Source organism: Chelonia mydas, chromosome 4, assembly GCF_015237465.2.
Source record: "Chelonia mydas isolate rCheMyd1 chromosome 4, rCheMyd1.pri.v2, whole genome shotgun sequence".
In the NCBI taxonomy this organism is placed as follows: Eukaryota; Metazoa; Chordata; order Testudines; family Cheloniidae; genus Chelonia; species Chelonia mydas.
This window is the reverse complement of record NC_057852.1, coordinates 121,946,848-121,961,560: the sequence shown is the minus strand read 5'-3', so window position 1 is coordinate 121,961,560 and position 14,713 is coordinate 121,946,848.

Below are 14,713 nucleotides of genomic sequence, written 5' to 3'. Positions count from 1 at the left end.
ACATGCACGGCTTCAAAATCAAAATCCCACAGTGACCCAAACAATAAGGAGTCCCCAGATTTAAAATCTGAAGGCTGCAACCTCTAATGTAGCTGTTTACTGCAGCTGAAATTGCAAGAGCCCTCAGCACAGCCAGGGGCACAAATGCAGCAACAGAAATGAATGCAAAGGCTGGGATAACTACCGCACCTCACCTTCCTAAATTGCAAAAGCCACTTTTACGGTTTAAATATTTCCCAGTCAGTTACCACATAAAACTCAATTGCCACATACATTAATGCACATGAGAAAGTACAGCCCAGGCAGGAGAAGAGTTTTTACACTGTTTTGCAACACTGCAGCTTCAAACTTCCTCAACTGTGCTAAGAGGAAGTGGTTTTACAGTTTTGTTGCCATTTCAGGGAGGATGAAGCTCCAGTAAACTTTCCCTGAGAGAGTCATCTGGGTACCATGAAGAAAAAATGACCATTTTGTTCATTATTTGTAAAGGAGATCCAGTTGCCCTAGAAAACTGAGGCCTAGAACAAGGGTTAGGATAAATGGTGGACTTAATAGTGAAAGTGATAGTGAGGGAAGGCCAGTGAAATGCCACTTTACATGAGGAGTTGTGTGTTGCAGACACTGTTACAGGTTACTGGTTAGTCTCAGAGTTGTAACATTTGACATTCTGTGGGAGTTGCCTCTATTACCATTTAATAGATGTGTAGGTACCAAACAGAATGAAGTCTAAAAGTCAATCACAGAATAAGTCACGGTCCTTTCTTGGTGTGATGATGTATATGTGCAAATCAACTTTTTCCACTGAAAGTTGTAACTCACCCAAAAGCTGTCACCGTATGGCTGGTTAGGGGATTCCATGTTCAATTTTAGTTGGGTGTATCTCGTGGGAGGGGGAAGCCTGCCTTCCCTCACTAGCCTTTTTTAGTCTAAGTTACAGACTTTAGCTTAATAAATGACTTGATGAAAATAATACTAGTTTTTAAATCCTTCCCTTGGCCCTCAGTCAGTCCTGACTCCACCTCTCTTCCTTCAAATGCCTTTCAAAGAAGTTCCACTTATTCTCCATTGAGACCTAGTCTGCGCTCGAGAATTGTACCATTGCAACTTGCACAAGTGTAATGTGCAGATACACAGCACTATTGCATAGGTACCCTATTTCAGGTACACACAGTGTAATGAATCGACATACAACATTTCCTGTCAGCATTGTGGGTCCTGTCGTGTTGCATCTCTCCCAGAATGCCCCACGCATCTCGGTGGATAATGTGTAACATCTATGGTACATGAGGAACATTTGTGCCTGTTCAGCTGTCTGCTTTGAATATCCCTGTCTTGCGTGAGGGTCCGTAGTCCATCAAAAGGGCAGACTTTTCCTTGTGACACCTTCACGCTTGCAGATTCATAGTGGAGGGCTGCTAAGCCATCGCTAGTGTTTTGGAGTGTATTTTGATGAGTGCTGCCACCTGTAGGATGGGGGAAGTAAGAGGGTAAAGAACTTAAAATTAAACAATTGTTGAATAAATGAATGAAAATAATAAAACTAGTTTTTAACTGGGTTTCTCTGTTCTTGTTTTGTTGGGGTTTTTTTGTTTTTTCTTTTCTCTTTAGCTAAACTAACAATTTCCTTTTTCTCTAGTGGTTCTTTTTAGGATCCAAGGCTGGAAGTGGTCAGTGGAGGATATCTGCCCAGGGGTGTCTATGCAGCCCAATGAGTGTCACCTACCCTGCCCCCCACTTGCTGTACTAGGGCCCCTCTGGGATGGACTATCTCTCCAGTGGCCTACAGGGTAATAGGTGAATTTACTTGGGCACATGTCCTTTAAGTAATGGTCCAGGCCAGTTTTCTCTTTGCAGCTCGCAGGAGGGTAGAAAATACTGCTGAGTCTGTACCTCCATTTCTGGGGCAAGCCCTGATAAAGTAATTGTGTGTGTCAGTGCGTCCTTCTGCTAACTAAGCACTGGTTTTTGTCTTGTGTTTTGCAGTGAATCCCCAAGGAGCAACTAAAAACTCTTCCTATGTTTTTAAACCAGGCTAGTGCTCTGAGCTGTTCAAAGCTGTCCCTGAAGGGTAGACCGGAACACTTTGGGACTGCTCCCCCCCCCCCCCCAAATAAATGTACTGGTGCAGCTGCCACACCTGCATTTTCTGGATACAATAGCCACTGGGTTTTCTCCGAACAAGTGCACTCACAATGTGTTGTGAACACCTGTGCACTGTTAAGACATTATGTGTGGTTTTAAAGCTGTAATGCGGGGAGTTGCCAACATTTTGAATTGTAGACAAGCCTTTGGAGACAAAAGTGCCTCAGAACTGGTGGTGCCAGGGAATAGTGAGGTAATAGTCTGTATAACTCTATTATACCACCCTTCGTGCACTGCACCGCACCTTAACTTTTTGCTGAAATATAGGCTAGAGTTCTGTCTTTTCGGAAAGCATTAGCCAGTTAAACCTCAGGGCTTTTGTATGTAATACCCTGACCAAATACAGGTTAATAGTTCCCAGTATACTTCCAAGGGAGAGTAAAACAAACACATAATGCTCACATAAAACTTTATAACTAGTATAAAATGTGATAAATATTTGTAATACTATGAACAACTTTTAAACAAAAGCTGGTAGGCTGTAAATCTATTAGTGCTCCTTATACAGACTTCATCCCTTTGCTGCTGTTACATATATTCAATTATAAGTTCCAACATAACATCTACACTCCTACACTTTTGCACACACACAAACCCATTGCTCTCTGATGTTCTTTCAGAGATGATTTCTTGGTTTTTATAGAGTGGCCATGCTATGTAGTGTGTGTCACCCGGATTCTTCAGAGTTTGAGAGATGACAGCATCTCACTCCTTTCAAAATACTGCGAAACTTAGTCCTGCATCCAGCTGCTGAGTTAATTCCTGTGTTTACAATCTTCTTCCCCCTTCACCTCCCACAGGCTAAATGGTAACTGGGTGTGACCCACCAGGAAGATTGCCCACAGTGAAAACTTACTATACGGTTTCAGAAGCAGCTACTAGAAACTGTTACACTCACACCCTATTTCTGGATGTTTCTGGGCCCTTTTAGCTGAATTGTCTTGCCCTGCCCTCCACACGTGTGCAGAGAGATGATATTCCAGCTACCATCCATATCCCCTTCCCACTGCTGCTTTGCCTTTCTTTTGGGCCAAATGCTTCAGTATAAAGCATGTGGGTTACATTGGCATCTGAGAATTGTCTGTGCCACTAGCTCTTTGTTCAAGGCTGAAATTGGTTCGCGCGCGCGCGCATGTGTGTGATAAAAGCATACACTCTCGCGCACACAGACAACCACTACCTCCAGTAAGCAGGTACTGATTTTTGATCATGACTGATAAAAACCCAGTCATTTAATATATAGTCAATAATGAAGCAAGGGAAAATTAAATGTCTGCCTACCGGACATGGTTGGTTATGTAATTATATAGTGATACACTGCTATGTGCATATGGAGTGCGTATAGTGCACAAATACACACACACTCAGCCTTCACGTGCCAAGCTGAGTGACTATTTTGTGTCCAGGCTCTGCCTATTGTTTATTCCATGAACTGGGAATAGCAGCGTATAAATGTATTGTGCTAGGTCATCCAGACTGACTTAAATGATGGCTCCTGAATTCACTTAAAATAAAGGAGTCGTTCGTTTAGCTGGAGGAATGTCTAAACTGTAGGGGAAAGGCTGTACCCATATGGACTGGAACACATTAGCCATAACACTGTGTGTAGAGTCCTGCTCATAAAACATTCTTCTTTCCTCAAAGAGCTGTGATGGATTTTTTTATTATTATTACTATTATTATTAAGGATTACAGAGTTCAACACAATAGTGGGACTGTGTAATCAGGCTTGATGAGGGCTCTTCTCAAAGCTGACTCCTGCAAAGAAGTTTAATACCCTATGGTTATTTATATAGCTAAATTTTAATCAACCCCCCTGCAAACTTATGTTGCCCTCAACACACATCCTCTGCTCTCCAAACCAACCACATGATCCTGTTCTCTTCACCCTCATTGCCCACCTCTTCTCCATGTGCAGTCATCTCTTCCTGCTTGTTCTCTTCTCAACTTAGACCTGACCCTGTAACTAACTGTGCAATATGCTCTGTTTCAAAATTAAGAACTGTTTACAGGACATTAGTCCATAATGGGAGCTATTCTTCTAGATTAGTATTTTTTGCTAATTGAATTCTCAAATTAACGTTAAAGTGGCTATACTGGTCATTCAAAGTAAACTTTTTCACAGCCTATTTTAATGTACTTTCAGCATCAGCAAGCTATTAACATGATTTCATAGATTCCTTGTGTACGGGCCTTGTACTTGGTTCCATTATGTAGAGTAACAGCCCTCACCCCCCGATCCCCTCCTATGACTAAGAATATCCCTAACCAGCTTAATACTGGAAATTGGGTAAGTTTCTTTTTAAATATAAGAATGGTTCATTAGAGTAGTTTACCACAGTGGGGAATCAGTCATGATTTCATATACTTACAGTAAAAGATATATTTTTAAAACTTACCTTCCCCACCACCACAGATCAATACTACTTTCAACTACATGTTAAAAAAGTATGGCAAATATAAAACAGGACAGTATGCTGTAGCCACAAAAATGCAAGGCATCAGACAAACTACAGACATCTGCTTCAATGCTTCTATAGTGTCTCTCACACACAGTGTTCATAACACTAGGATTGGTACAATGCACATTCAGTACATGTACTTCTCCCTCCTAATTACAGACTTGTTAGCATAATACCCAGGGGATTTATACTCTTGGAGAGCTGCTGTACACCCAGCATTAAGCAAAACTTCCCCAAACATACCTAATCTAGGTGCATCCCTACTGATGTACCTGAGCAAGGGAAAAGATGTCCTATTTAAAGAGACAAGCATATCCATCCCACCACCCTCTTTCTTTTGTACGGATTCCATCCATGATTTAAAAATGTAGTAAATCATGTTGTTGTGTCTTAACTTGCCTTTTCCTAGTAAGAACAGGAAGTACAATTCAGAAGATCTCTACTCAAAATCTCACGTGCACTTCAGTCATGTCTGTGATATTTATAATAATTTGTGTCATGATAAAGCCCAAAGTCCCCAGGGAGACTCATTGTGCTAGGCAATGTGCATACATAATGAAAAGATGGTTTCTGCCCCAAGAGTTTACTGTCTAAGTATATGACAGGCAACGGGTAGATACACCAAGTAGAAGGGGGAAAGCACAAAGTAGTGGTGAGACAGTTACAAACACCAGCTTGCCTAAAGTGATTTGAAAGCATCATGAAAGAGAGGATGGGATTTGAAAGATAACAATGTAGTGGTGGCTACTTAATCTAATTAATACTCTGTATTTAGCTAGCCCATTTCATCCAAAGATCTAAAAGCCCAGGAAGGCCATGCAAATTGTCATAATAACATGGTGCTAGGAAGTATTACTATAGTAGTACTTTGAATTCTCACATTAAATCATTGATCTTACAGTGAAGGATTTGTTACTTCCCCTTTCTGAAATGAGAACCCTTGCGGGTATGAGTGTAACAGTGTGGCAGGTTACTTGGAATTTCCCTTGCCTTTTTTTTTTTAAACAGATCTGTAGAAACCACAGGAAGTGGAAGTTTTTTAACAAAAAAGTACCATAAAACATAGGTAACTGATGCCTCTTGAATCACAAGTCTTATTCTTGTAGCAAGTTTTATTCTTCTTAGACACATCTGTGAATTTTGTGTACCAAGAGAGTTTGTTTCCCAAATCCCGGGGGGGGGTTACATATACATGTGAAAGGAGAACTAAAAAACTTTTTAAACTTAGTTCCAGAGTGAATGTTGCTAATAATTAAACAGTAGAGGATTGTGCTTTTTAGGACCTCTCTCCTGCAAGGCAATCCACATACTTAAGGGTAGTGAGGACTAGCCAGGCACCACCATGGTGCTTTGTGGTCTGACACCCTCCATGGTCAGTGAGGTTAGTGCAGGAGTCAGCAACATTTCAGAAGTGGTGTGCCAAGTCTTTATTTATTCACTTTAATTTAAGGTTTCTCATGCCAGTAATACATTTTAACGTTTTTTAGAAGGTCTCTTGCTATAAGTCTATATATTATATAACTAAACTATTGTCGTATGTAAAGTAAACAAAGTTTTCAAAATGTTTAGGAAGCTTCATTTAAAATTAAATTAAAATGCTGCTCTTACGCCACCGGCCCGCTCAGCCCGCTGCCAGCCTGGAGTTCCATTCATCTAGGCCAGCAGCAGGCTAAGCGGGGCCTGCGGCTGGGACCCCAGCTGACAAGGGGCCAGCAGCCAGAAGCCCAGACCGGTAGCGGGCTGAGCGGGGCTGGCAGCCGGGACCCCAGATCGGCAGTAGGCTGAGCAGCTCAGCCTGCTGCCGCTCAGCCCGCTGCCACTCAGCCCGCTGTTGGTCTGGGGTTCCATCCGCCGGCTCCTGCCAGCCAGGGTCCCAGCTGCCAGCCCCGCTCAGCCAGCCGCCGGTCTGGGATCCCAGCCCTGCCCACATAGTGGGTACCTACCTTCTCCCTGGTACTAGCCCCTTCTCTTCCTCTCTCTCTGCACTGAGCTGAGGGTGGGAGTGCACTGAGCACAGGGCTGGGGGTGAAGGAGCAGGCTGGGGGTTGGAGTGTAGGGTCTGGCCAGGAGCTAGATTGAGGGAGGGAGCTCAGGGTTGGGGTTTGGGTGTGCAGTGCTTACCTGGGCAGCTCCCATTTGGTGCAAGGGGTGCAGGAGCTCCCATTTGGTGCTCAGGGTGTGGGTGGGAATGTGGGGGGTGCAAGAGTCAGGACATGGGGTGTGAGGGGGCTGGGTATGTGTGGGGGTGCAGGAATCAGGGCAGGGAGCTGGGGGCATGTGAGGGGGTGCAGGAATCGGGGCATGTGAGGGGGTGCAGGAATCAGGGCATGAGGTGTGGAGGGGCTGGGTATGTGGGGGTACTGGAGTCAGGGCTGGGTGTGTGTGAGGGGGGCGCAGGGATCAGGGCAGAGGGCTGTGTGTGTGTGAGGGGGGCGCGGGGGGTCAGGGCAGAGGGCTGGGTGTGTGTGAGGGGGGCGCGGGGGGTCAGGGCAGAGGGCTGGGTGTGTGTGAGGGGGGCGCAGGGGGTCAGGGCAGAGGGCTGGGTGTGTGTGAGGGGAGCGCGGGGGGTCAGGGCAGAGGGCTGGGCGTGTGGGCTGGGGTTGTGGGGGTGCTCCCAGCCCCCTGCCCAGAGCAGATCACGGCAGGGGGCTGGAGGGGATATAAAGTATAACTCTGAGGTACTATTGTAATTATGCAAAGTGTGGGCCATTGATGATGGTTTAGAATCTTGATGGCTCCCATTGACTGGGACAATTGCTTGTAAATGGCTCTGTTTACTTGCAAGCCTTCCTGTGTTCATGTAAGGCAGCCCAGGAAGAATGGTGGAATCCATCTTAAATCTGGTGCTTTTCTATTTAGAAGGAGGGGTGGGGATCCAGAGAGAGACAAGATTCCCACCTTGTGTCAAAGCTATAAAAGGGGGTGGAAGAGAACAAAGGAGGAGCCCAGTCATGAGAGAGCCCCTGCTTTTCACCTAAGATGCCTGCTGGAACTAACAAGGACTGTACTGGGGAAAGGATTGGGCCCAGACTAGGAAGGTGTCTAGTCTGTGAAAGAAGCTTACTGGAACATCTCTGAGGGTGAGATTTACCTGTATTCAGTCTCTTAATGTATTAGGCTTTGACTTGCTTTATTTTGCTTGGTGACAGACTTTGTTCTGTCTGTTATTACTTGAAACCACTTAAATCCTACTTTTTATACTTAATAAAATCACTTGTGTTTATTAATTAACCCAGAGTAAGTGATTAATACCTGGGGGAGCAAACAGCTCTGCATATCTCTCTATCAGTGTTATAGAGGGAGGACAATTTATGAGTTTACCCTGTTTGCGCTTTATACAGAGTAAAACGGATTTATTTGGGGTTTGGATCCCATTGGGAATGGGGTGTCTGGGTGCTGGAGATAGGTGACCTACTGAGCAGTTTTTGGTTAAAGTCTGCAGCTTTGGGGGTGTGGACCAGACCTGGGTCTGTGTTGCAGCAGGCTAGCGTGTCTGGCTCAACAAGGCAGGGTTCTGGAGTCCCAAGCTGACAGGGAAAACAGGCTCAGAGATAACTTCAGCACATCAGGTGACAATCCCAAAGGGGTCTCTGTGACCAAACACGTAACAGGCTCATCCAGTTATTCAGATGTCATGGTGAGGACAAAGGCTGCATCAGTGAAGGAGATGTGAAACTAAGAATTATTGGCATAGTGGAGGCATGGAAGTTTGTGGCGTGTCATGATTTCTCACCGTCAGGATGACAAGGAAAAGGTGCTTATCATAACTCTGGGATCTGTGTAATAGGAGTGAGAGGATCCAGTGTAGTCCTGCCAATTTCAGCCCATAAAATCTCACGAGTGTCATCAGCATCATACACTCTGTTATCAAAGCCTGCTGAGAGATCTAGTGATATCAGCACATAAAGTCGGGAGAAAGTCACCCCTCAGCACTGGCAGGATCATTCCTCTGCCATGCCTTGGTGTGAAGGATCTAGGCTGTTACACTGTGCCCAATAGCTGCGCAAGGGGACAAGATGCACTGTGAAAGGCTGCTTGGAGGGTTTCCACCACTACTCCATGGTGATTAAAGTTAAGTGTGAATGTTCTAAAACAGCTTGTGTTCTAGCTTTAAAACAATCGGACATGGGTATTTTAGAATAATGCTTGTGCATGTTCTTGTGATAATTACCTGGCTTGTATTCAGCTCTTCCTGAGCTGATGATTGCTACACATTTCTTCTTTTGATGCATTCTTCCTCCTCCAAAGGTTTGTTGGAGCATAAATGTAAGATACCCCCCTCCCACACACACACACACACACTTACTTGTCCTACAACACTCTTCTGTTCAGTTACATGACGGGGAATAATCATGCAGCACCCAGCAATGGAAAACAAGACATTAAACAAGAAACAGGAACATCAAGTGGAACATCATTTCCTCTCTTTGTCTCCCCCCACCCTTTTTTTGTTTGTTTGTTTTTGTTTTTGAGTGGAACTATAGAAAGGCCCTTGACTGAGGACTTCATATGTAGCTTGCTTCTGTAATGACCCATCCACCTGTGTGGGTTTTGACGTTGCTCATATCCCCAAGCCCTGTGTTGGAGGGCCCAAGTTGAGATGGAATGGATGACTGTCCAGGTAGATTGTAGAAGTCTGGGAGGAGGGGCAGAGTGGGCACCTTTGCTGCAGGAGTGACTGTGTGTGTGCTGTTGGGAGAAGGGATAGATTTGTCATGGGTAGAAGGGAGGGAGAAGACAGGCAATCAGAGCTCCCTTTCAAAGGTTTATAATTAGGTTGACCAGATAGTAAGTGTGAAAAATCAGGGTGGGGGATAATAGGTGCCTATATAAGAAAAAGCCCCCAAAATCGGGACATCAGATCACCCTACTTTTAATTGGATTTATTGTGGCATAAGCCACCCCACTCCAGTATACCTTGTGGGCATAAAACGAATAACTGCCTGGAGTTGAAAAGGCTTTGCTGTGGGAAGATTTTAATTCCATACTTATCCAGGATGGAGTTTTGCACACCTTTAACTGAAATATCCATTACTGGTCACTATCATGGACAGGACCCTCGTACAAAATGGACCAGTGTTCTGATTCCAGCAGGGCTTGAGAGTAAGAATCTTTCACAGGTGAATATCATCAACTTCAGCAGAATCTAAGCTCTAAGAAAAAGACACTACCTCTTTCAGATGTTTATAACCTTCCACACGTAAACCAAGAGGATACTGATACAGTCCCGTCTTCAGGAGTCTACAGTGAGGCAGCTCCAGTGCTTCTATACCGGCTCATAGCTTTACTTACCTGCAGCAGAATGAAAACTGAATGCCTTGTCAATTTTTCCCTTCTGCTATTCAGAATCCCTGGGAAAGCAGTGAAACAAAAATTGTCCAGGATACGCATTGTTAGTGCTTAGGAAAGCTATGAGAAGTAGGCACTGGAGGACCCACAGATGGAGGCAGGTTGAGAGAGAGATTCCTTCTCAAAGGCTACGCCTATATTGGTACACATACATCTGCCTGTGCTGAGGGACATCATCACACCCTCCACAGTTGCTGGAAAAACACGAGGAACTATTGGCACATACTTGTGGGGCTACAGCTTTGTGAGGGTTTTCTTCCCCTTAGCCATTTGTTCCACTGCACACCATAAACACATTTGTAACCGGGCTCCTCCACTGGGTTGGGTTTCTGTGGAGGGTGGCATCCAAGGTGTAATGCAGGCATTGGGCAATGCTTCTGTGTCACTGTTCACACTTGTTTACAAACCTGTTATGGGGAGTACTCCATCTCTGTGGTCTTATCTCTATTTGCTTGCAGGGGGCAGGGGTATGCAGCCATTTCTTTTAAACCACTCTGTCAGCCCCCCTAATTGCACTTAGTGGCTGATATGGAGCACTAATCCCTACTAAGACTGAAGGGACGGTAAAAATTTTATCTTCCAAGGGAAAAGAAGTTTTCCTCAGACAACCAAAGTGTTCAGTTCCCTTCACCTTCCTGAACCTAACCCCCACCCCCACTGTTTGTAAGGGGATGGTCATATGAAGTTGGGTGGGAGGAGAAGCACTGAAACTGTAATCTTGCAAGGGACCAAAGACAGCTGCTACTAACTGTAGACAAACTGTACGTTTTCTACAACTGTCCCTTCTCCAACGAGAACCTTTCTCACCCGCCCCATCCCCTCACCTCCCTCCGCTTCTTGGTCCTGGGATCATCACTGCCTGGCTAATAGTGGTTCATCAGAAATCAAAACCATTAATTTATAGTATCAGAGGGGTAGCTGCATTAGTCTGTATCCACAGAAACAACAAGGAGTCCGGTGGCACCTTAAAAACTAACAGACTAATCTGTTAGTCTTTACGGTGCCACCGGACTCTTTTTTTTTATTTTTTTTTTTATTGATTTATAGCTGTCTTGCTTCTGGACCATTTTGGGGTAGGATGGAGTGAGAAAAGTTGGAGGAGTGTGGTACGGGGATAGGGTGTGACAGTGCTTCAGCAGGGCAGTTCAAACTCAGTGAACAGAGCAGTACATGGCATTTTATTCAGGGAGGAAAAGTCAGTGCACAGTGCTTCAAATGCCCTGGATCATTGTCATAAATATAAAGGGAAGGGTAAACACCTTTAAAATCCCTCCTGGCCAGAAGAAATACCCTTTCACCTGTAAAAGGTTAAGAAGCTAGGATAACCTCGCTGGCACTTGACCAAAATGACCAAGGAAGAGACAAGATACTTTCAAAGCTGGAGGGGGGGGGAGAAACAAAGGCTCTCTCTGTTTGTGTGAGGCTTTTGCCGGGAACAGAACAGGAATGGAGTCTTAGAACTTAGTAAGTAATCTAGCTAGATATGCGCTAGATTCTGTTTTGTTTCAATGGCGGATAAAATAAGCTGTGTTGAATGGGATGGATATTCCTGTTTTTGTGTCTTTTTGTAACTTAAGGTTTTGCCTAGAGGGATTCTCTATGTTTTGAATCTGACTACTCTGTAAGGTATTTACCATCCTGATTTTACAGAGGTGATTCTTTTACTTTTTCTTCAATTAAAATTCTTCTTTTAAGAACCTGATTGCTTTTTCATTGTTCTTAAGATCCAAGGGTTTGGGTCTGTGTTCACCTATGCAAATTGGTGAGGATTTTTATCAAGCCTTCCCCAGGAAAGGGGGTGTAGGGTTTGGGGAGGATTCTGGGGGGGGAAAGACGTTTCCAAGTGGGCTCTTTCCCTGTTATATATTTGTTAGACACTTGGTGGTGGCAGCAATAAAGTCCAAGGGCAAAAACGTAAAATAGTTTGTACCTTGGGGAAGTTTTAACCCAAGCTGGTAAAAATAAGCTTAGGGGGTTTTTCATGCAGGTCCCCACATCTGTACCCTAGAGTTCGGAGTGGGGAAGGAACCTTGACATGGTGGCAGAGGGGGGATTAACTTGAAATCATTTTGAGATCAATTTGAGATTTTTTGAACCAGAAGCACAGATTTTAAAAGGAAATATTTTTTTTCCTTTGGGCTGCTGGAAAGCAGGTTTTAAGCTGAAAGCAGTTAGTTTTGTTTTTGTTTTGTTTTGTTTTTTTGTCTCTGCTTTGGGGCCAGAGCAGAGACAAAAGGGAATTGTCTTTTTTGAGCTGGAGTTTTCTCTACCTAAAGGCAGGGTAGTTAACCTCCTGCAGGGAAATTCACAAGTCTTCACAGACCTGAAGTATTTTTTTTTTTTTTTTTTACCTAAGAGCAATGAGAGGGATTTTCTGTCTATTTGCCTGGAGACAAAGGTGTTAGGGTTTGTTTTTGGGGTTTTTTTAAGGATTTTTCTATAGGCTGACAATCACGATCAGAGAACATAGGTATCCAGTTACAGCACAGCAAAATTTTACAAGCCAAGTTTTTTGTTTGTTTTATTTCTAACTCTCGGGTGTAAAGTTAGTTAAAAACAGAGAGGCAAACATGACAGAAACCAAGACACAACGCAAATTGGAGTTAACCAGACTGGAGGCAGCAAAAGAGGCAGAAAAAGCCCTAGAAGCTGCCCACAGGAGAGCTATGGAGGCAAAGAACAAAGAAATGGAGGCAGCAAAAAAACCAAGAGGCTGCCCACAGGAGAGCTATGGAGGTAGAAAAGAAGCAAGAGGCTGCCCACAGGAGAGCTATGGAGGTAGAAAAGAAGCAAGAGGCTGCCCCCAGGAGAGCTATGGAGGTAGAAAAGAAGCAAGAGGCTGCCCCCAGGAGAGCTATGGAGGTAGAAAAGAAGCAAGAGGCTGCCCCCAGTAGAGCTATGGAGGCAAGGGACAAAGAACTGGAGGAGAAGGCAAAGGCTCAGCAGAATATACAAACAAACCCTAGCAATCCTTCTCCTGGTACCACTTCCCATCCCAGAAAGTTCCCCACCTACAAGGCAGGCGATGATACTGAGGCCTTCTTAGAAAACTTTGAAAGGGCCTGCCTTGGGTACAGCATCTCTACAGACCAATACATGGTAGAGCTGAGGCCGCAGCTCAGTGGACCTTTAGCTGAGGTGGCAGCTGAAATGCCTAAGGAACACATGAACAAGTATGAACTGTTTAAAACCAAGGCGAGAGTCAGAATGGGGCTAACACCTGAGCATTCCCGTCGGCAGTTCAGAGCCCTAAGGTGGAAACCAGACATGTCATTTACCTGACATGCCTACCACATTGTGAAAAATTGGGATGCCTGGATATTAGGAGCAAGTGTTAAATCTCCAGAAGATTTGCCCTTCCTAATGCAAATGGAGCAGTTCTTAGAGGGTGTTCCTGAGGAAATAGAAAGATACATCCTAGATGGGAAGCCCAAAACTGTAATCGAGGCGGGGGAGATTGGAGCCAAATGGGTGGAGGTGGCAGAAAAGAAAAAAACTGGTCGCAGTTGGACCGGATACCAGAAGGTTCAACCTTAGACCACACCCTACTACCGGGGGCAGCCCAAGGCCCCAACTTCCCCCCAAGGAACCCTCCAGCCACCTTATTGTTCCGCCACGCTGTCCTCCAGCAACCCACCTCGCCCCAGTGACCCGTAAGCTGGACGATGTTTTAAATGTAACGAGCCGGGGCATGTAAAGGCCAACTGCCCCAAGAACCCCAACAGATTACAGTTCATTGCACCGGAATCACCCCAGAGGTCCTTAGGCCCAGATACCTCTCAGATACTCTTGGAGCGGAGGGAAACTGTGAGTGTGGGCTTGAAGAAGATCACTGTGTGGAGGGACACGGGAGCACAAGTGTCGGCTATCCATGCTTCCTTAGTGGACCCTAATTTAATCGACCCAGAGATCCAAGTGACGATTCAACCCTTCAAGTCAAACTCTTTCAATTTGCCTACAGCCAAGTTGCCTGTCCAGTACAAGGGCTGGTCAGAAATGTGGACTTTTGCAGTCTATGATGATTATCCCATCCCCATGCTGTTGGGGGAAGACTTGGCCAATCATGTGAAGCGGGCCAAGAGGGTGGGAATGGTCACCCGCAGCCAAGCTAAACAAGCCATCATGCCTAGTTCTGTTCTGGAAACTTCTACCAGGAGCCGGTCAGAGGTGATGGACCCGGACCCCATGCCAACGTCTGCAATGGCAGTAGTGGATCCCGCCCCAGAGACCCAGACAGAGCCAGTCCCAGAACTGGAACCGGCAGCAGCCGATAACCCTACACAAGAGGCTCAGCCAGAGTCTGAACCCCAACATAGTGCACCAGTGGAGAGCAGTTCACAGTCAACGGAAACAGCCCCATCACCTACATTGCTTCCAGAGGGACCACGCCTAGGTCCACAATCCAATGAGAAACTGATGTCTCCAGCATCAAGGGAACAGTTCCAGACCGAACAGGAAGCAGATGAAAGCCTGCAGAGAGATTGGACAGCAGCCCGGATCAACCCACCGCCTCTCAGCTCTTCTAATCGATCCGGGTTTGTTGTAGAAAGAGGACTTTTATACAAGGAAACTTTCTGGTGGACACCAGGAAGACTGGCATCCTTAAAGGCAGTTGGTAGTTCCAACTAAGTACTGGGTCAAGCTCTTGAGCTTGGCCCACGATCATCCTAGTGGCCATGCTGGGGTGAACAGGACCAAAAACCATTTGCGGAGGTCATTCCACTGGGAGGGAATGGGCAAGGATGTTTCTACCTATGTCC